Source organism: Phyllobates terribilis, unplaced genomic scaffold (assembly GCF_046119375.1).
Source record: "Phyllobates terribilis strain yellow unplaced genomic scaffold, ASM4611937v1 Scaffold_5__5_contigs__length_657084704, whole genome shotgun sequence".
Taxonomy (NCBI): Eukaryota; Metazoa; Chordata; class Amphibia; order Anura; family Dendrobatidae; genus Phyllobates; species Phyllobates terribilis.
The window spans coordinates 333,301,758-333,324,323 of NW_027362765.1; positions in this window are offsets into that span (position 1 = coordinate 333,301,758).

Consider the following 22,566-nt stretch of genomic DNA (forward strand, 5'->3'; position numbering starts at 1 on the left):
CTACACAACTACAACAGAGGGAACACCAACGGGAAAGGAGATAAATGATAAAGTGAGGAAGGGAAAAAAACACTCCAAATACACTTAGCTCTGAAACTCCAAATACCACGATCCGCTCTGTTAGTCTGCATGAAATGCTTTCACCGACACTTCCCTAACAGACCGGCAGGCATTTGAAGGAGTCCCACTACAGCAGCATTGATTGCAGCTGGGCGAGGCTGGACCTTGCCTAGCACAGAGAGAGAGAGTTAACTCCCTCACTGCCGAAAAACACAAAGCACCAAAAACTCAGCTGCGAGAAGTCAGGCTGTGTAATCGTGAGGATCTTCGTGGCGACACACCCGTGACAGTACCCCTCCTTCTACGAGGGGCCTCCAGGCCCTCAGGGCCAGGTTTATCCGGGTGAGTCGTGTGGAAGGCCCGAACTAATCGGTCTGCGTTAATATCCGACGCAGGAACCCACATCCTCTCCTCAGGACCATACCCCTTCCAATGAACCAGGTACTGAAGGGACCGGAGATTAAAGCGTGAATCGATGACCCTCGATACCTGGAACTCCAAGTTACCATTGACCACCACTGGAGGGGGAGGTAAAGGTGACGGTACCACCGGCGCCACATACCTCTTAAGCAATGATCTGTGGAACACGTTGTGAATTTTAAACGTAGGGGGGAGGTCAAGACGGAATGCCACCGGATTAATTATAGAACTGATCCTGTACGGCCCGATGAACCTGGGACCCAGTTTCCAGGAGGGAACCTTAAGTTTTATATTCCTGGTAGACAACCATACCCGATCGTTCACACTTAGGTCCGGACCAGACACTCTCCTCCTATCAGCCATACGTTTGTATCGGTTCCCCATAGTATTCAGATTCTTCAGCACCCCTCTCCATACTGAAGCGAGTGATGAAGAAAATCGTTCCTCCTCAGGAACCCCCGAAGAGACCCCCTACTGAAAGTACAAAACTGGGGGTGAAAACCATATGCCCCAAAAAACGGGGACTTACCAGTGGACTCGCTCCGCCTATTATTAAGAGCAAACTCTGCCAGAGGTAAGAAAGAAGCCCAGTCCTCCTGGTTCTCTGACACAAAACACCGGAGATATGTCTCCAAGCTCTGGTTCATACGTTCCGTCTGACCATTGGTCTGAGGATGAAAAGCCGATGAGAACGATAAATGCATCCCCCGCCATGTACAAAACGCCTTCCAGAATTTGGACACAAACTGAGACCCCCGATCTGACACCACCTCGGAGGGTACCCCGTGAAGCCTCACAATCTCCCCAATGAACACCTGCGCAAGAGTTTTAGCATTAGGAAGAGCAGGAAGAGCGATAAAATGTGCCATCTTGCTGAACCTGTCCACTACAGCGAGTATGACCGTTTTACCTGAAGACGGAGGGAGGTCCGTAATAAAGTCCATAGACAGATGAGTCCAAGGACGCTCCGGGATCTTCAAAGGTAAGAGGGCCCCAGACGGACGGGTATGTGAGGTCTTAGAGCGAACCCCACAGGACGCGACAAAAGTTACCACCTCCTTATGTAAGTTAGGCCACCAAAACCGACGCGAGAGGAGATCCACAGTTGCTTTACTCCCTGGGTGTCCTGCTAAAGCTGAGTTATGGTGTGCCTCGATCACCTTTTGTCGCAACTGATCTGGAACAAACAGTCTCCCCGGAGGTCCAACAGGGGCGTCCCCCTGAGCCTCCAATACCTCCTCCTCAAGCTCAGAGCATACTGCCGAAACCACCACCCCCTCCTGAAGGATAGGAATCGGGTCGTCCGTATTCCCGGCCCCAGGGAAACTACGAGATAAGGCATCCGCCTTTACATTTTTTGACCCAGGACGATATGTAACGACAAAATTAAACCTGGTAAAAAACAATGACCACCTAGCTTGTCTGGGATTCAGACGTTTCGCGGACTCCAGATAAAGCAGGTTCTTGTGATCGGTGATGACGGTGACCGGATGGACTGCCCCCTCTAAAAAATGGCGCCACTCCTCAAAAGCTAACTTAATGGCCAAGAGTTCCCTATTGCCGACATCGTAATTCCTCTCAGCGGACGACAATTTTTTAGAGAAAAAGGCGCACGGATGCCACTTACCAGGGGACGAACCTTGTGACAATACTGCTCCCACCCCTACCTCGGAAGCGTCTACCTCTACAATGAATGGCTGTGACGCATCAGGTTGAATGAGTATGGGTGCTGAGGAAAAACATTTTTTCAAGGAGGAGAATGCTTGACAAGCCTTGTCAGACCACCTAGAAAAATCCGTCCCCTTTTTAGTCATGTCTGTGAGAGGCTTAACCATGGACGAGAAATTACGAATGAACTTCCGGTAATAATTAGCAAACCCCAGGAAACGTTGTAGTGCCTTAAGATTCTCTGGCCGATCCCACTCAAGAACTGCCCGCACTTTCCCAGGGTCCATACGAAAACCGGACGCTGAAACCAGGAAGCCTAAAAACTGGAGTTCCTGTACGGCGAACACACACTTTTCCCATTTGGCATACAGTTTATTATCCCGCAAGATGTGTAACACCTGCCTAACGTGCTCCTGATGAGACACCAGATCCGGCGAGTAAATTAAGATATCATCCAGATATATGACAACAAACTGTCCCACCAGGCGGCGAAAAATGTCATTAACAAAGTGTTGGAACACCGCCGGGGCATTAGTCAGACCGAATGGCATGACAAGGTTCTCATAATGCCCCTCCGGAGTGTTAAACGCCGTCTTCCACTCATCCCCCTCCTTCATCCTAAGCAGATTGTACGCCCCCCTGAGATCCAACTTAGAGAACCATTTGGCGCCCACGATCTGATTAAAGAGATCGGGAATAAGTGGGAGCGGATACGGATCTCGGACCGTAATCCGATTAAGTTCACGGAAATCCAGGCAAGGGCGTAGGCCTCCATCTTTCTTCTTAACAAAGAAGAACCCCGCGGCCACCGGTGAAGATGAAGGTCTAATATGCCCCTTAGCCAGACTTTCTGAAATATAATCCTTCATGGCCTGCCTCTCAGGACCAGAAAGGTTATACAACCTAGCTTTAGGTAACTTGGCCTCAGGGAGCAGTTTTACAGAACAGTCATACTCGCGATGAGGAGGTAGTTCCTGACACCCTTTCTCCGAGAATACATCCTCAAAGTCCGCCAGAAATGGAGGTAAGACCCTAGGAGTAACCGCACCGATGACCGTATTCATGCAGTTTTTATTACAGAATTTACTCCATTGGCTTATCTCTCCGGATTGCCAATTAATAACCGGGTTATGCTTAGTTAACCAAGGAAGGCCCAACACTATAGGAGTGGGAAGACCCTCCAACACGTAGCAAGACAACAGTTCTTTATGTATCGCCCCCACTTGAAGTTTTACGTTATGCACAGCTTGCAAAAAACTTCCCTGACCGAGAGGCCTGGCATCGATCGAGAATATGGGGATGGGTTTAGCCAACTCACTCAATCGCATACCTTGAACCCGGGCAAACCGAGCGTCCACCAGATTAGCCCCGGCCCCACTATCCAGAAGAACAGATATCCTCTCAGTTCTCGTACCCACCACCACCTCCGCCGGAACGAAAAACTGAGACGAACCTAGGGACGAAATACCTACTCCCAGATTGCCGTCCACCACACAACCTGGGATCTACAGTTTTCTGACGACTCTTCACTCTGCAAGGGACGGGATGGACACCCCCCAATAAAATGTCCCTTTCTCCCGCAGAAGAAACACCTTCTTGTCTTATGGCACACCACCAGTCCCCTCCCCCGAAATGATGTCCCTCCTAATTGCATAGGCTCCTCTGGACTGACCAGGGGAACCACCATATGAGGGGACCTTGTAGGAGGTGGAGTCATCACAGGGGGTGGAGTTATCCCGCACCTCTCCCGAAGCCATCTGTCAATGCGAATAGCAAGGGCCATAGCGGCTTCCAGTGACGCGGGAGAGTCATACTGTGCCAACACATCCTGTAATTTGTCGGATAAACCTTGACAAAACTGGCTCCTAAGAGCCGGGTCATTCCATTGGGTGTCAGTGGCCCACCTACGGAACTCCGAACAGAATTCCTCCGCCGGACGATCTTCCAGCTGGATCCTACGTAACTTAGATTCAGCAAGGGAGATCCGATCCGGGTCATCATATACAAGACCCAGAGCAGCAAAAAACCTATCCACTGACTGGAGAGCCGGGGAGCCCGGGGGAAGAGAGAACGCCCAAGATTGTGGGTCCCCTTGTAGGAGCGAGATGACAATTCCCACCCTTTGTTCTTCACTCCCCGATGACCGAGGCCGCAGCCGAAAGTACAACTTGCATGCCTCCCGGAAAACAAAAAACTTGTCCCGCCCCCCAGTGAACCTGTCAGGGAGAGCTACTTTAGGTTCTGGACCGGCTTGCTCCTGAGGATACAAAACCTTGGACCTAACGTCCGCCAGCTCCATGGACAAACTCTGCAACTGCCTAGCTAGACCGGCTACTGGATCCATGGTAGCTGGAGAAAATCTAAGTGGTCGGTGAAAATGTCACGCTGTCTCTGTGTACTGGAGGTAGGGGGCCTAAGCTGACCCTAAGCTGGGGCCCTGACTAATCCCTCTACCTGGAGGTACTGTTAAAGGTACAGAGGGCATTGATATTCTCTTTTTACTCCACTGCGACCTCCACCACTCTTCTAAGGAGCACTAAAACTGTATTGTTAAGCTACTGTGACCACAATGTCTCTTCCACAGGGCATTGATATTGTCTTTTTATTCCACTGCGACCTCCACCAATCTTCCAAGTGGCATTAAAACGGTCTTGTTAAGCTACTATTACCTCCACGTCTCTTCCACGGGGCATTGATATTGTCTTTTTATTCCACTGCGACCAACATCAATCTTCCAAGGAACATTGATATTGTCTTTTTATTCCACTGCGACCCCCACAGCTCTTCCAACGGGCATTAAAACCGTCTTGTTAAACCTCTCTGAACTGAACTCCACAGCTCTTCCAAGGGGCATTAAAACCATCTTGTTATGCTACTGTGACCTCCACGTTTCTTCCACTGGGCATTGATATTGTCTTTTTATTCCAATGTAACCTACACCACGATTCCAATTGGCACTAAAACCGTCTTGTTAAGCTACTGTGACCTCCATGCCTCTTCCAAGGGGCATTAAAACTGTCTTGTTAAACCTCTCTGAACTACACAGTTCTTCCAAGGGGCCTTAAAACAGTCTTGTTATGCTACTGTGACCTTCATGTCTGTTCCACTGGGTATTGATATTGTCTTCTTATACCACTGCGACCTCCACCACTCTTCCAAGGGGCTTTAAAATAGTCTTGTTAAGATACTGTGACCTCCACGTCCCTTCTACGGGACATTGATATTGTCTTTTTATTCCACTGTATCCTCCACCACTCTTCCAAGGGGCATTAAAACTGTCTTGTTAAGCTACTGTCATCTTCACGTCTCTTCCAAGGGGCATTAAATCCTTCTTGTTAAACCACTCTGAATGCCACAGCTCTGCCAAGGGGCATTAAAAAGTGACTTCTTAAGCTACTGTGGCCTCCACGTCTTTTCCACAGGGCATTGATATTGTCTTTTTTTTTCACTGTAACCTCCACCACTCTTCCAAGAGGCATTAAAACTGTCTTGTTAAGCTACTGCTACCTCCACGTCTCTTCCAAGGGGCATTAAAACCATCTTGTTAAACCACTTTGTGCTCCACAGCTCTTCCAAGGGGCATTAAAACCATCTTGTTAAGCTACTGTGACCTCCACGTCTCTTCCACGGGGCATTGATATTGTCTTTTTATTCCACAGCGACCCTCACTACTCTTCCAATGGGCATTAAAACCGTCTTGTTAAGCTACTCTGACCTCCACGTCTCTTCCACGGGGCATTGATTTTGTCTTTTTATTCCACTACTACCTCCACCACTCTTCCACGGGGCATGAAAACCATTTCGTTAAATATCTGTGGCCTCCATGTCTCTTCTACGGGGAATTGATATTGTCTTTTTAGTCCAATTCGACCTCCACCACTCTTCCAAGGGGCATTGATATTGTCTTTTTATTCCACTGCAACCGCCACAACTTTTCTAAGGGCCATTAAAACCATCTTGTTAAGCTACTGTGACCGCCACGTCTCTTCCACGGGGCATTGATATTGTTTTTTTATTCCACTGCGACCTCCACCACTCTTCCAAGGGGCATTAAAACCGCTTTGTTAAACTACTGTGACTTCCACGTCTCTTCCACAGGGCATTGATATTGTATTTTTATTCCACAGCGACCTCCACGACTCTTCCAAGGGGCATTAAAACCGTCTTGTTAAGCTACTGTGACTTCCACATCTTTTCCAAGGGGCATTGATATTGTCTTTTTATTCCACTGCGACCTCCACCAATCTTCCAAGCGGCAATAAAACTGTCTTGTTAAGCTACTATTACCTCCACGTCTCTTCCACTGGGCATTGATATTGTCTTTTTATTCCACTGCGACCAACATCACTCTTCCAAGGAACATTGATATTGTCTTTTTATTCCAATGTAACCTACACCACGATTCCAATTGGCACTAAAACCGTCTTGTTAAGCTACTGTGACCTCCACGTCTCTTCCAAGGGGCATTAAAACTGTCTTGTTAAACCTCTCTGAACTCCACAGTTCTTCCAAGGGGCATTAAGACAGTCTTGTTATGCTACTGTGACCTTCACGTCTGTTCCACTGGGTATTGATATTGTCTTCTTATACCACTGCGACCTCCACCACTCTTCCAAGGGGCATTAAAATAGTCTTGTTACGCTAATGTGACCTCCACGTCCCTTCTATGGGGCATTGATATTGTCTTTTTATTCCACTGCAACCTCCACCACTCTTCCAAGGGGCATTGTTATTGTCTTTTTATTCCACTGCGACCTCCACTACTCTTCCAAGGGACTTTGATATTGTCTTTTTATTACTCTGCGACCTCCACCAAGGGGCAATAAAGATATCTTTTTAAGCTACTGTGACCTCTAAGTCTCTTCCACGGGGCATTCATATTGTCTTTTTATTCCACTGTAACCTCCACCACTCTTCCAATGGGCATTAAAACTGTCTTGTTAAGCTACTGTCATCTTCACGTCTCTTCCAAGGGGCATTAAATCCTTCTTGTTAAACTACTCTGAATGCCACAGCTCTGCCAAGGGGCATTAAAAAGTGTCTTGTTAAGCTACTGTGGCCTCCACGTCTTTTCCACAGGGCATTGATATTGTTTTTTTTTTTCACTGTAACCTCCACCACTCTTCCAAGAGGCATTAAAACTGTCTTGTTAAGCTACTGCTACCTCCACGTCTCTTCCAAGGGGCATTAAAACCATCTTGTTAAACCGCTCTGTACTCCACAGCTCCTCCAAGGGGAATTAAAACCATCTTGTTAAGCTACTGTGACCTCCACGTCTATTCCACGGGGCATTGATTTTGTCTTTTTATTCCACTGCTACCTCCACCACTCTGTCACGGGGCATGAAAACCATTTTGTTAAGTTTCTGTGACCTCCATGTCTCTTCTACGGGGATACGGGGAATTAATATTGTCTTTTTAGTCCAATACGACCTCCACCACTCTTCCAAGGGGCTTTCATATTGTCTTTTTATTCCACTGCAACCGCCACAACTTTTCTAAGAGCCATTAAAACCATCTTGTTAAGCTACTGTGACCTCCACGTCTCTTACACGGGGCATTGACATTGTTTTTTTATTCCACTGCGACCTCCACCATTCTTCCAAGGGGCATTAAAACCGCTTTGTTAAACTACTGTGACCTACACGTCTTTTCCACGGGGCATTGATATTGTATTTTTATTCCACAGCGACCTCCACTACTCTCCCAAGGGGCATTAAAACCGTCTTGTTAAGCTACTGTGACCTCCACGTCTTTTCCAAGGGGCATTGATTTTGTCTTTTTATTCCACCGCTACCTCCACCACTCTACCAAGGGGCACGAAAACTATCTTGTTAAGCTTCTGCGACCTCCATGTCTCTTCCACGGGGCATTGATATTGTCTTTTTAGTCCAATGCGACCTCCACCACTCTTCCAAGGAACATTGATATTGTCTTTTTATTCCACTGCGACCTCCACCCCTTTTCTAAGGGCCATTAAAACCAACTTGTTAAGCTACTGTGACCTCCACGTCTCTTGCACCGGGCATTGATATTGTATTTTTATTCCACTGCAAACTCCACCACTCTTTTAAGGGGCATTACAACTGTCTTTTTAAGCTATTTAGATCTCCACGTCTCTTCCCCGGGGCATTGATATTGTCTTTTTATTCCACTGTAACCTCCACCACTCCTCTAAGAAGCAGTAAAACCGTCTTGTAATGCTAATGTGACCACCACGTCTCTTCCAAAAGGCATTAAAACCATCTTGTAAAACCAATCTGAACTCCACAGCTCTTCCAAGGGGCATTAAAACTGTATTGTTAAGCTAGTGTGACCTTCACGTCTCTTCCAAGGGGCATTGAAATTGTCTTTTTATTCCACAGCGACCTCCATCACTCTTCCAAGTAGTATTAAAATCGTCCTGTTAAGCTGCTGTGAAATCCACGTCTCTTCCACGGGGCATTGATTTTGTCTTTTTATTCCACTGTAACCTCCATCACTCTTCCAAGGGGCATTAAAACCATCTTGTAAAGCTAATGTTACCTCCACGTCTCTTCCAAGGGTCAATAAAACCATCTTGTAAAACCATTCTGAACTCCACCACTTTTCCAAGAGACATTTAAACCGTCTTGTTAAGCTACTGTGACCTCCACGTCTCTTCGAAAGGGCATTGATATTGTCTTTTTATTCCACGGCGACCTCCAGCAATCTTCCAAGGGGTATTGATATTGTCTTTTTATTCCACTGCAACCTCCACCACTCTTCCAAGGGGCTTTGATATTGTTGCTTTATTAAACTGCGAACTCCACCACTCCTCCAACGGGCATTAAAACCGTCTTGTTAAGTTACTGTGACCTCAACGTCTCTTCCACGGGGCATTGATATTGTCTTTTTATTTCACTGTAACCTCCACCACTCTTCCAAGGGCATTAATACCGTTTTTTTAAGCTACTGTAACCTCCACGTCTCTTCCAAGGGGCTTTCAAACCGTCTTGTTAAACCACTCTGAACTCCACAGCTCTTCCAAGGGGGAGTAAAACTGACTTGTTAAGCTACTGTGACCTCCACGTTTCTTCTACTGGGCATTAATATTGTCTTTTTATTCCACTTCGAACTCCAACACTCTTCCAAAGGGCATTTAAACCGTCTTGTTTAGCTACTGTGACCTCCACGTCTCATCCAAGGGGCATTCATTTATTTTTTTTTATTCCACTGCGACCTCCAAAACACTTCCAATGGGCATTGATATTGTCATTTTATTCCATTGCGACCTCCACCACTCTTCCAAGGGGCCGTGATATTGTCTTTTCATTCCACTTCGAAATCCACCATTCTTCCAAGGGGCATTGATATTGTCTTTCCATTCCACTGCGAAATCCACCATTCTTCCAAGGGCCATTAAAACCGTGTTGTAAAGCTAAAATGACCTCCACGTCTCTTCCACTGGGAATTGATGTCTTTTTAATCCACTGCGAACTCTACCACTCTTTTAAGCGGCATTACAACTGTCTTTTTAAGCTATTTAGATCTCCACGTCTCTTCCCCGGGGCATTGATTTTGTCTTTTTATTCCACTGTAACCTCCATCACTCTCCAGGGGGCATTAAAACCATCTTGTAAAGCTAATGTGACCTCCACGTCTCTTCCAAGGGTCAATAAAACCATCTTGTAAAACCACTCTGAACTCCACCACTTTTCCAAGGGGCATTTAAGCCGTCTTGTTAAGCTACTGTGACCTCCACGTCTCTTCCAAGGGGCATTGATATTGTCTTTTTATTCCACTGCGACCTCCAGCAATCTTCCAAGGGGTATTGATATTGTCTTTTTATTCCACTGCAACCTCCACCACTCCTCCAAGGGGCCTTGATATTGTCGTTTTATTAAACTGCGAACTCCACCACTCCTTCAACGGGCATTAAAACCGTCTTGTTAAGTTACTGTGACCTCCACGTCTCTTCCACAGGGCATTGATATCGTCTTTTTATTCCACTGCAACCTCCACCACTCTTCCAAAGGGCATTGATATTTTCTTTTTATTCCACTGCAACCTCAAGCACTCTTCCAAGGGGCAAAAAAAACATTTCGTTAAGCTACTGTGACCTCCACTTCTCTTCGACGGGGCATTGATATTGTCTTTTTATTTCACTGTAACCTCCACCACTCTTCCAAGGGGCATTAATACCGTTTTTTTAAGCTACTGTGACCTCCACGTCTCTTCCAAGGGGCTTTCAAACCGTCTTGTTAAACCACTCTGAACTCCTCAGCTCTTACAAGGGGGAGTAAAACTGACTTATTAAGCTACTGTCACCTCCACGTTTCTTCTACGGGGCATTAATTTTGTCTTTTTATTCCACTTCGAACTCCAACACTCTTCCAAGGGGAATTTAAACCGTCTTGTTTCGAACTCCAACACTCTTCCAAGGGGCATTTAAACCGTCTTGTTAAGCTACTGTGACCTCCACGTCTCATCCAAGGGGCATTCATTTATTTTTTTTTATTCCTCTGCGACCTCCACAACTCTTCCAATGGGCATTGATATTGTCATTTTATTCCATTGCGACCTCCACCACTCTTCCAAGGCCCCGTGATATTGTCTTTTTATTACACTGCGAACTCCACCATTCTTCCAAGGGGCATTAAAACCATCTTGTAAAGCTAAAATGACCTCCACGTCTCTTCCACGGGGAATTGATGTCTTTTTAATCCACTGCGACTTCCACCACTCTTACAAGGGGCATTAAAACCATCTTGTTATGCTTCTTTGACCTCCACGTCTCTTCCCCGAGGCATTGATATTGTCTTTTATTCCACTGCGAACTCCACCATTCTTCCAAGCTTCATTGATATTGTCTTTTTATTCCACTGCGACCTCTACCTCTTCCAAGGGGCATTAAAACCGTAGTTTTAAGATACTGTGACCTCCACGTCTCTTCCAAGGGGCATTCAAACCGTCTTGGTAAACCACTGTGAACTCCACCACTCTTCCAAGGGGAATTTAATCTGTCTTGTTAAGCTACTGTGACCTCCACGTCTCTTGCAAGGGGCATTGATATCGTCATTTTATTCCACTGTGAGCTCCACCACTCTTCCAAGGGGCATTGATATTGTCTTTTTTTTCCACTGCGACCTCCACCACTCTTCCAAAGGGCCTTGATATTGTGTTTTTATTCCACTGCGAACACCACAACTCTTCCAAAAGGCATTAAAACCATCTTGTTATGCTACTGTGACCTCCATGTCTCTTCCACGCGGCATTAATATTGTCTTTAAATTCCATTGTAACCTTTACCACTCTTCCAAAGGGAAATATAACCATATTGTTAAGCTACTTTGAGCTCCACGTCTCTTCCAAGGGGCATTGATATTGTCGTTTTATTCCCTGCGACCTCCACCACTCTTCCAAGGGGCAATAAAACCGTCTTTTTAAGGTATTGTGACCTCCACGTTTCTTCCTCGGGGCATTGATATTGTCTTTATATTCCACTGCGACAACCATCACTCTTCCAAGGGGCATTAAAACTGTCTTGTTAAGCTACTGTGACCTCCACGTCTCTTCCACGGGGCATTGATATTGTCTTTCTATTCCACTTTAACCTTCACCACCTTTCCAAGGGGCATTAGAACCACCTTGTTAAGCTACTGTGGCCTCCATGTCTCATCCAAGGGGCATAAAAACCGTCTTGTTAAACCACTCTGAACTCCACAGCTCATCCAAGGGACATTAAAAACGTCTTGTTAAGCTGCTGTGACATCCACGTCTATTCCACGGGGCATTGATATTGTCTTTTTATTCCACTGCGACCTCCACCACTCTTCCAAGGGGCATTGATATTGTCTTTTTATTCAAGTGCGATATCTACCACTCTTCCAAGGGGCATTAAAACTGTCTAATTAAGCTACTGTGTCCTCCACTTCTCTTCCAAGAGCCATTGATATCGTCTTTTTATTCCATTGCAACCTCCAACACTCTTCCAAGGGGCATTAAAACCGTCTTGTTAAGCTACTGTGACCTCCACGTCTCTTCCACAGGGCATTGATATTGTCTTTTTATTCCACTTTAACCTTCACCACCTTTACAAGGGGCATTAGAACCTCGTTGTTAAGCTACTGTGGTCTCCACGTCTCATCCAAGGGGCATTAAAACCGTCTTGTTAAACCACTCTCAACTCCACAGTTCTTCCAAGGGGCATTAAAACCGTCTTGTTAAGCTGCTGTGACATCCACGTCTATTCCACGGGGCATTGATATTGTATTTTTATTCCACTGCGACCTCCACCACTCTTCCAAGGGGGATTGATATTGTCTTTTTATTCCACTTCGATCTCCACCACTCTTCCAAGGGGCATTAAAACTATCTTGTTAAGCTACTGTGTCCTCCACGTCTCTTCCAAGAACCATTGATATCGTCTTTTTATTCCACTGCGACCTCCACCACTCTTCCAAGGGGCATTAAAACTGTCTTGTTAAGCTACTGTGACCTCCACGTCTCTCCACGGATCATTGATAGTGTCTATTTTTTCCACTGTAACCTCCACCACTCTTCCAAGGGGCAATAAAACCGTATTGTTAAGCTAATTTGACCTCCACGTCTCTTCCACGGGGCATTGATTTTGTCTATTTCTTCCCTGTGACCCTCAACACTCTTCCAAGGGGCATTGATATTTAGTGTTGAGCCACCCCCTTAGTGTTCGGGTTCGGTTCGGTTCGTCGAACACCGGGATGTTCGAGGAACTGTTCGTCGAACTGTTCGTCGAACACCTTAGAACACCGTCGAACACCGTTAAAACCAATGGCAGGCAAACAAAAACACATAGGAACACATAGAAAACACCTTCAAAGGTGTCCAAAAGCTCACAAACTGCTCAGAAGACGCTTTCTTTAAAAAAGCCGGCCGGCAATTCAGCAGCGGCATACACCGGTACCCGACAATTTAGACATGAAGGAATAGAGCATCACACATAGATTAGATAGATAGAAACATGTCAGTCACATATATATGAAGTACAGTGACAGTGTTGCTTACTGTACTTGACATTTAGTGTAAAGGATTTATTAAAAAATATAATAGTGTTTTCATGCACCGTCTCTTTAAAAAAGCCGGCCGGCAATTCAGCAGCGGTACCCGACAATTTAGAACAGAAAGATAGAGCTTCACACATAGATTAGATAGATAGAAACATGTCAGTGACATATATAATAAGTACAGTGACAGTGTTGCTTACTGTACTTGTCATTTACTGCAAAGGATTTATTAAAAAAAATAATAGTGTTTTCATGCACCGTCTCTTTAAAAAAGCCGGCCGGCAATTCAGCATCTGTACCCGACAATTTAGAATAGAAGGAATAGAGAATCACACATAGATTAGATAGATAGAAACATGTCAGCCACATATATATGAAGTACAGTGACAGTGTTGCTTACTGTAATTGTCATTTAGTGTAAAGGATTTATCAAAAAAAATAATAGTGTTTTCATGCACCGTCTCTTTAAAAAAGCCGGCCGGCAATTCAGCATCTGTACCCGACAATTTATAACAGACAGAATAGAGCTTCACACATAGATTAGATAGATAGAAACATGTCAGTCACATATATAATAAGTACAGTGATAGTGTTGGTTACTGTACTTGTCATTTAGTATTAAAATAAAGGATTTATTATTAAAAAAAATTGGCGTGGGGTTCCCCATAATTTTAGTCTCTAGCGGAGGTTAAGCAGACAGCTGGGGCAGATGTTTGAAGCCTGGGAAGGGGGTAATACCCACGGAGCTTCCCAGGCTACTAATATCAGCCCCCAGCTGAATACCTAGCCTTTACTGGCTATTAAAATGGAGGACCCCCCCAAAAAAAATGACGTGGGGTCCCCCCTAATTTAATAGCTAGCAAAGGCTAGGCAGACAGCTGGGGGCTGATATTAATAGCCCAGGAAGGGAGCCATGAATATTGGCCCCCTCCCAGGCTAGATAGGATGCGCCAATTCTGGCACTTAGCCTCGCTCTTCCACGCTGCCCTGGTGCGGTGGCAGTGGGGTAATAGGGCTGGGGATGATGTCAGCTTATAATGCCAGCTGACATCAAGCCCAGGTTAGTAATGGAGAGGCGTCTATAAGACACCCCCATTACTAACCCCATAGTCAAAGTTAAAAAAAAAACACAAACACCCAGAATAAAGTCCTTTAATTGAAATAAACACACAATTCTTTATTGTTCTAAATTAAACCATACTTACCATCACGCCCATTCCAGCTGAAGCCAACGATCTCCTGCAATAAAAGAAAAATAATAAAGCAACATCATCCTTACCTTTCCATGGTTCCCACGACAGCTTCAGCTCTGCTACATCGAGATGACAGGCTGGACCGCAGCAGAAAGCTGCCATCCAGCCTGTCATCCCGCAGACACTGAGAAGAGTACGCATGCTTGCGCTCCTCAGTGTCTCGCTGTGACGGCATAAAGATGAGACAAGTTCATGTCCAATGAACTCGGCGCACCTCATGCACGTCACTGACAGCGTGGGAGAATTCTCCTGCACTCAGCACTTCAGCGTGAGAATTCTCCCACGCTGTCAGTGACGTACATGAGGTCAGCTGAGTTCATTGGACATGAATGAGCTCACCTCATGCACGTCACTGACAGCGTGGGAGAATTCTCCTGCACTCAGCGCTACAGCGTGAGAATTCTCCCACGCTGTCAGTGACGTGCATGAGGTGAGCTCATTCATGTCCAATGAACTCAGCTGACCTCATGTACGTCACTGACAGCGTGGGAGAATTCTCACGCTGAAGTGCTGAGTGCAGGAGAATTTTCCCACGCTGTCAGTGACTTGCATGAGGGGCGCCGAGTTCATTGGAAATGACCTCGGCTCATCTGGATGCCGTCACAGCCAGACACTGCAGAACGCAAGCATGCCTGCGCTTCTCAGTGTCTGCGGGATGACAGGCTTGATGGCAGCTTTCTGCTGCGGTCCAGCCTGTTATCTCGATGTAGCAGAGCTGAAGCTGTCGTGGGAACCATGGAAAGGTAAGGATTATGTTGCTTTATTATTTTTCTTTTATTGCAGGAGATCGTTGGCTTCAGCTGGAATGGGCGTGATGGTAAGTATGGTTTAATTTAGAACAATAAAGGAATGTGTCTTTATTTCAATTAAAGGACTTTATTCTGGGTGTTTGTGTTTTTTTTTTAACTTTCACTATGGGGTTAGTACTAACCTGGGCTTTATGTCAGCTGGCATTATAAGCTGACATCAACCCCAACCCTATTACCCCACTGCCACCGCTACAGGGCAGTGGGAAGAGCGAGGCTAAGTGCCAGAATTGGCGCATCCTAAGGATGCGCCATTTCTGGGGCGGCTGACGGCTGGTGTTTCTAGCCTGGGAGGGGGCCAATATTCATGGAACCCTTCCTGGGCTATTAATATCAGGCCCCAGCTGTCTGCCTAGCCTTTGCTAGCTATTAAAATAGGGGGGACCCCACGTCATTTTTTTGGGGGGTCCCCATTTTAATAGCTAGTAAAGGCTAGGTATTCCGCTCGGGGCTGATATTAGTAGCCTGGGAAGCTCCGTGGGTATTACCCCCTTCCCAGGCTTCAAACATCTGCCCCAGCCGTCTGCTTAACCTCCGCTAGAGCCTATAATTATGGGGATCCCCACGCCAATTTTTTTTTAAATAAATCCTTTATTTTAACACTAAATGACAACTACAGTAATCAACACTGTCACTGTACTTCATATATATGTGACTGACATGTTTCTATCTATCTAATCTATGTGTGATTCTCTATTCCTTCTATTCTAAATTGTCGGGTACAGATGCTGAATTGCCGGCCGGCTTTTTTAAAGAGACGGTGCACGTAAACACTAATATTTTTTTAAATAAATCCTTTACACTAAATGACAAGTACAGTAAGCAACACTGTCACTGTACTTCATATATATGTGACTGACATGTTTCTATCTATCTAATCTATGTGTGATTCTCTATTCCTTCTATTCTAAATTGTCGGGTACAGATGCTGAATTGCCGGCCGGCTTTTTTAAAGAGACAGTGCATGAAAACACTATTATTTTTTTTAATAAATCCTTTACACTAAATGACAAGTACAGTAAGCAACACTGTCACTGTGCTTCATATATATGTGACTGACATGTTTCTATCTACCTAATCTATGTGTGATTCTCTATTCCTTCTATTCTAAATTGTTGGGTACAGATGCTGAATTGCCGGCTGGCTTTTTTAAAGAGACGGTGCATGAAAACACTATTATTTTTTTTAATAAATCCTTTACACTAAATGACAAGTACAGTAATCAACACTGTCACTGTACTTCATATATATGTGACTGACATGTTTCTATCTATCTAATCTATGTGTGAAGCTCTATTCTGTCTGTTATAAATTGTCGGGTACAGATGCTGAATTGCCGGCCGGCTTTTTTAAAGAGACAGTGCATGAAAACACTATTATTTTTTTTAATAAATCCTTTACACTAAATGACAAGTACAGTAAGCAACACTGTCACTGTGCTTCTTATATGTGTGACTGACATGTTTCTATCTATCTAATCTATGTGTGAAGCTCTATTCTTTCGGTTCTAAATTGTCGGGTACCGGTGTATGCCGCTGAAGAATTGCCGGCTTTTCATGTTTCACTGTGAGCACTGTTCCCATCGATTTGGGCAATCACTGTAATGCCACAACCACCATAGCTGTGGCATTACAGTGAGTGGCAGACAATCCCTGCATGATTGGTGCTCTAAATAGCGCCAGACATGCAGGACACGCTTTTGGTGCACGAACAGTTATCGAACATAACCTCGAACAGCCGAATTTTTTGCAAATCGTTCGGGTTCGTCGAACAACTCGAACACCGCCCAAAACAGCTCGAATTTGAGATTGGCGAACAGTTCTAGTCGAACACCGCTCATCTCTATTGATATTGTCTTTTTATTCCACTGCAACCTTCACCACTCTTCCAAGAGGCTTTAAAACCATTTTGTTAAGCTACTGTGACCTCCACGTCTCTTCCACGGGGCAATGATATTGTCTTTTTATTTCACTGTAATCTCGCCCACTCCTCCAAGTGGCATTAATACCGTCTTTTTCAGCTACTGTGACCTCCATGTTTCTTCAAAGGGGCATTCAAACCTTCTTGTTAAACCACTCTGAACTCCACAGCTCTTCGAAGGGGCATTAAAACTTTCTTGTTAAGCTACTGTGACTTCCACGTCTCTTCTACGGGGCATTAACATTGTCTTTTTATTCCACTGCGAAATCCACCACTCTTCCAAGGGGCATTTAAACCATCTTGTTAAGCTAATGTGACCTCCACGTCTCTTCCAAGTGGCATTGATATCGTCTTTTTATTCCACTGCGACCTCCACGACTCTTCCAAGGGGCATTGATGTTGTATTTTTATTCCACTCCAAACTCCACCACTCAACCAAGCGGCATTAAAACCATCTTGTTAAGCTACTGTGATCTCCACGTCTCCACCACGGGGCATTGATATTGTCTTTAATTTCCACTGTAACCTCCACCACTCTTCCAAGGGGAAATAAAACCGTATTGTTAAGCTACTTTGACCTCCACGGTTCATCCAAGGGGCATTGATATTGTCTTTTTATTGCCTGCGACCTCCAGCACTCTTCCAAGGGGCAATAAAACCATCTTTTTAAGCTAATGTGACCTCCACGTTTCTTCCACATGGCAATGATATTGTCTTTTTATTCCACTGCGACATCCACCACTCTTCCAAAAGGCATTGATATTGTCTTTTTATTCCACTGTAACCTCCAACACTCTTCCAAGGGGCATTAAACTGTCTTGTTAAGCTACTGTGACCTCCACGTCTCTTCCACGGGGCATTGATATTGTCTTTTTATTCCAATGTAACCTTCACCACCTTTCCAAGGGGCAATAGAACTGAATTGTTAAGCTACTGTTGCCTCCAAGTCTCATCCAAGGGGCATTAAATCCGTCTTGTTAAACCACTGTGATCTCAACAGCTCTTCCAAGGGGCATTAGAACCGTCTTGTTAAGCTACTGTGACCTCCACGTCTATTCCACTTGGCATTGATACTGTCTTTTTATTCCAATGCGACCTCCACCACTCTTTCAAGGGGCATTAAAACCGTCTTGTAAAGCTAATGTGACCACCACGTCTCTTCCAAGGGGCATTAAAACCATCTTGAAAAACCACTCTGAAAGCCACAGTTCTTCCAAGGGGCATTAATATCGTAATGTTAAGCTACTGTCACCTCCACATCTCTTCCACGGGGCATTGATATTGTCTTTTTATTCCACAGTGATCTCCACCACTCTTCCAAGTAGCATTAAAACTGTCTTAATAAGCTACTGTGACCTCAATGTCTCTTCCACGGGGCAGTGATTTTTTCTTTTTATTCCTCTGTAAACTCCAGCAGTCTTCCAAGGGGCATTAAAACCGTCTTATAAAGCTAATGTGAACTTCACGTCTCTTCCAAGGGGCATTAAAACCATCTTGTAAAACCACTCTAAACTCCACAGTTCTTCCAAGGGGCAATAAAATCGTATTGTTAAGCTAATGTGACCACCATGTCTCTTCCACGGGGCATTGATGTTGTCGTTTTATTCCACAGCGACCTCCACCACTCTTCCTAGTAGCATTAAAACCATCTTGTGAAGCTACTATGACTTCCACGTCTATTCCACGGGGCATTGATATTGTCTTTTTATTCCACTACGACCTCCACCACTCTTCCAAGGGCCATTGATATTGTCTTTTTATTCCACTGTTACCTCCTCCACTGTTCCAAGGAGCATTAAAACCATCTTGTTAAGCTACTGAGACCTCCACATCTCTATCAAGGGGCATTAAAACCGTCTTGTTAAACCACTCTGAACTCCACAGCTCATCCAAGGGGCATTTAAACCGTCTTGTTAAGCTACTGTGACCTCCACGTCTCTTACAGGGCATTGTTATTGTCTTTTTATTCCACTGAGACCTCCACCACTCTTCCAAGGGGCATTAAAACCATCTTGTTAAGCTACTGTGTCCTCTACGTCTCTTTCACGGGGCATTGACATTGTCTTTTTATTCCACTGCGACCTCCACCACTCTTCCAATGGGCATTGATATTATCTTTTTATTCCACTGTAACCTCCTCCACTGTTCCAAGGGGCATTAAATCCGTCTTGTTAAGCTACTGAGACCTCCACATCTCTTTCAAGGGGCATTAAAACTTGTTAAACCACTCTGAACTTCACAGCTCTTCCAAGGGGCATTAAAACCGTCTTGTTAAGCTACTGTGACCTCCAAGTCTCTTTTATGGGGCATTGATATTGTCTTTTTATTCCACTGCGACCTCCACCACTCTTCCAAGGGGCATTGATATTGTCTTTTTATTCCACTTCGACTTCCACCACTCTTCCAAGGGGCTTTAAAACCGTCTTGCTAAGCTACTGTGAATGCCACGTCTCTTTCATGGTTCATTGATATTGTCTATTTACTCCACTGTAACCTCCACCACTCTTCCAAGGGGCATTAAAACCGTCTTTTAAAGCTACTGTGACCTCCATGTCTCTTCTGAGGGGCATTAAAACCATTTTGTTAAACCACTCTGAACTGCACAGCTCTTCCAAGGGGTACAAAAAGCGTCTACTTAAGCTACTGTGTCCTCCACGTCTCATCCACGGGGCATTGATGTTGTTATTTTTTTCCACTGTTCCCTCCACCACTCTTCCAAGCGCCATTAAAACAGTCTCGTTAAGCTACTGTGACCTTCACAGCTCTTCCATGGGGCATTAAAACCATCTTGTTAAGCTACTGTGACCTCCATGTCTCTTCCATGGGGCATTGATATTGTCTTTTTATGCCACTGCGACCTCCACCACTCTTCCAAGGTGCACTAAATCTGCCTTGTTAAGCTACTGTGACCTCCATGTCTCTTCCACGGGGCAATGACATTGTCTTTTTATTCCACTGCAACCTCCACCACTCTTCCAAGGGGCAATAAAACCGTCTTGCAAATCCACTGTGACCTCCACGTCTCATCCAAGGGGCATTAAAACCGTCTTGTTAAACCACTCTGAAAACCACAGCTCTTCCAAGGGGCATTAAAACCGTCTTGTTAAGCTAATGTGACTTCCACGTCTCTTCCACAGGCCATTGATATTGTCTTTTTATTCCACTGAGACCTCCACCACTCTTCCAAGGGCATTAAAACCGTCTTGTTAAGCTACTGTGACCTCCACGTCTCTTCCAAGGGGCATTAAAACCATCTTGTTTAGCTACTGTGACCTCCACGTCTCTTCCACGGGGCATTGATATTGTCTTTTTATTCCACAGCGACCCCCACTACTCTTCCTAGTAGCATTAAAACCATCTTGTGAAGCTACTATGACTTCCACGTCTATTCCACGGGGCATTGATATTGTCTTTTTATTCCACTACGACCTCCACCACTCTTCCAAGGGCCATTGATATTGTCTTTTTATTCCACTGTTGCCTCCTCCACTGTTCCAAGGAGCATTAAAACCATCTTGTTAAGCTACTGAGACCTCCACATCTCTATCAAGGGGCATTAAAACCGTCTTGTTAAACCACTCTGAACTCCACAGCTCATCCAAGGGGCATTTAAACCGTCTTGTTAAGCTACTGTGACCTCCACGTCTCTTACAGGGCATTGTTATTGTCTTTTTATTCCACTGAGACCTCCACCACTCTTCCAAGGGGCATTAAAACCATCTTGTTAAGCTACTGTGTCCTCTACGTCTCTTTCACGGGGCATTGACATTGTCTTTTTATTCCACTGCGACCTCCACCACTCTTCCAATGGGCATTGATATTATCTTTTTATTCCACTGTAACCTCCTCCACTGTTCCAAGGGGCATTAAAACCGTCTTGTTAAGCTACTGAGACCTCCACATCTCTTTCAAGGGGCATTAAAACTTGTTAAACCACTCGGAACTTCACAGCTCTTCCAAGGGGCATTAAAACCGTCTTGTTAAGCTACTGTGACCTCCAAGTCTCTTTTATGGGGCATTGATATTGTCTTTTTATTCCACTGCGACCTCCACCACTCTTCCAAGGGGCATTGATATTGTCTTTTTATTCCACTTCGACTTCCACCACTCTTCCAAGGGGCTTTAAAACCGTCTTGCTAAGCTACTGTGAATGCCACGTCTCTTTCATGGTTCATTGATATTGTCTATTTACTCCACTGTAACCTCCACCACTCTTCCAAGGGGCATTAAAACCGTCTTGTAAAGCTACTGTGACCTCCATGTCTCTTCTGAGGGGCATTAAAACCATTTTGTTAAACCACTCTGAACTGCACAGCTCTTCCAAGGGGTACAAAAAGCGTCTACTTAAGCTACTGTGTCCTCCACGTCTCATCCACGGGGCATTGATGTTGTTATTTTTTTCCACTGTTCCCTCCACCACTCTTCCAAGCGCCATTAAAACAGTCTCGTTAAGCTACTGTGACCTTCACAGCTCTTCCATGGGGCATTAAAACCATCTTGTTAAGCTACTGTGACCTCCATGTCTCTTCCATGGGGCATTGATATTGTCTTTTTATGCCACTGCGACCTCCACCACTCTTCCAAGGTGCACTAAATCTGCCTTGTTAAGCTACTGTGACCTCCATGTCTCTTCCACGGGGCAATGACATTGTCTTTTTATTCCACTGCAACCTCCACCACTCTTCCAAGGGGCAATAAAACCGTCTTGCAAATCCACTGTGACCTCCACGTCTCATCCAAGGGGCATTAAAACCGTCTTGTTAAACCACTCTGAAAACCACAGCTCTTCCAAGGGGCATTAAAACCGTCTTGTTAAGCTAATGTGACTTCCACGTCTCTTCCACAGGCCATTGATATTGTCTTTTTATTCCACTGAGACCTCCACCACTCTTCCAAGGGCATTAAAACCGTCTTGTTAAGCTACTGTGACCTCCCCGTCTCTTCCAAGGGGCATTAAAACCATCTTGTTTAGCTACTGTGACCTCCACGTCTCTTCCACGGGGCATTGATATTGTCTTTTTATTCCACAGCGACCCCCACTACTCTTCCAATGGACATTAAAACCATCTTGTTAAGCTACCCTGACCTAAACGTTTCTTCCACAGGGCATTGATTTTGTCTTTTTATTTCACTGCTACCTCCACCACTCTTCCAAGGGGCATGAAAACCATTTTGTTAAGCTTCTGTGACCTCCATGTCTCTTCCACGGGGAATTGATATTGTATTTTTAGTCCAATACGACCTCCACCACTCTTCCAAGGGGCATTGATATTGTCTTTTTATTCCACTGCAACCTCCACCACTTTTCTAAGGGCCATTAAAACCATCTTGTTAAGCTACTGTGACCTCCACGTCTCTTGCACGGGGCATTGATATTGTCATTTTATTCCACTGCGACTTCCACCACTCTTCCAAAGGGCATTAAAACCACTTTGTT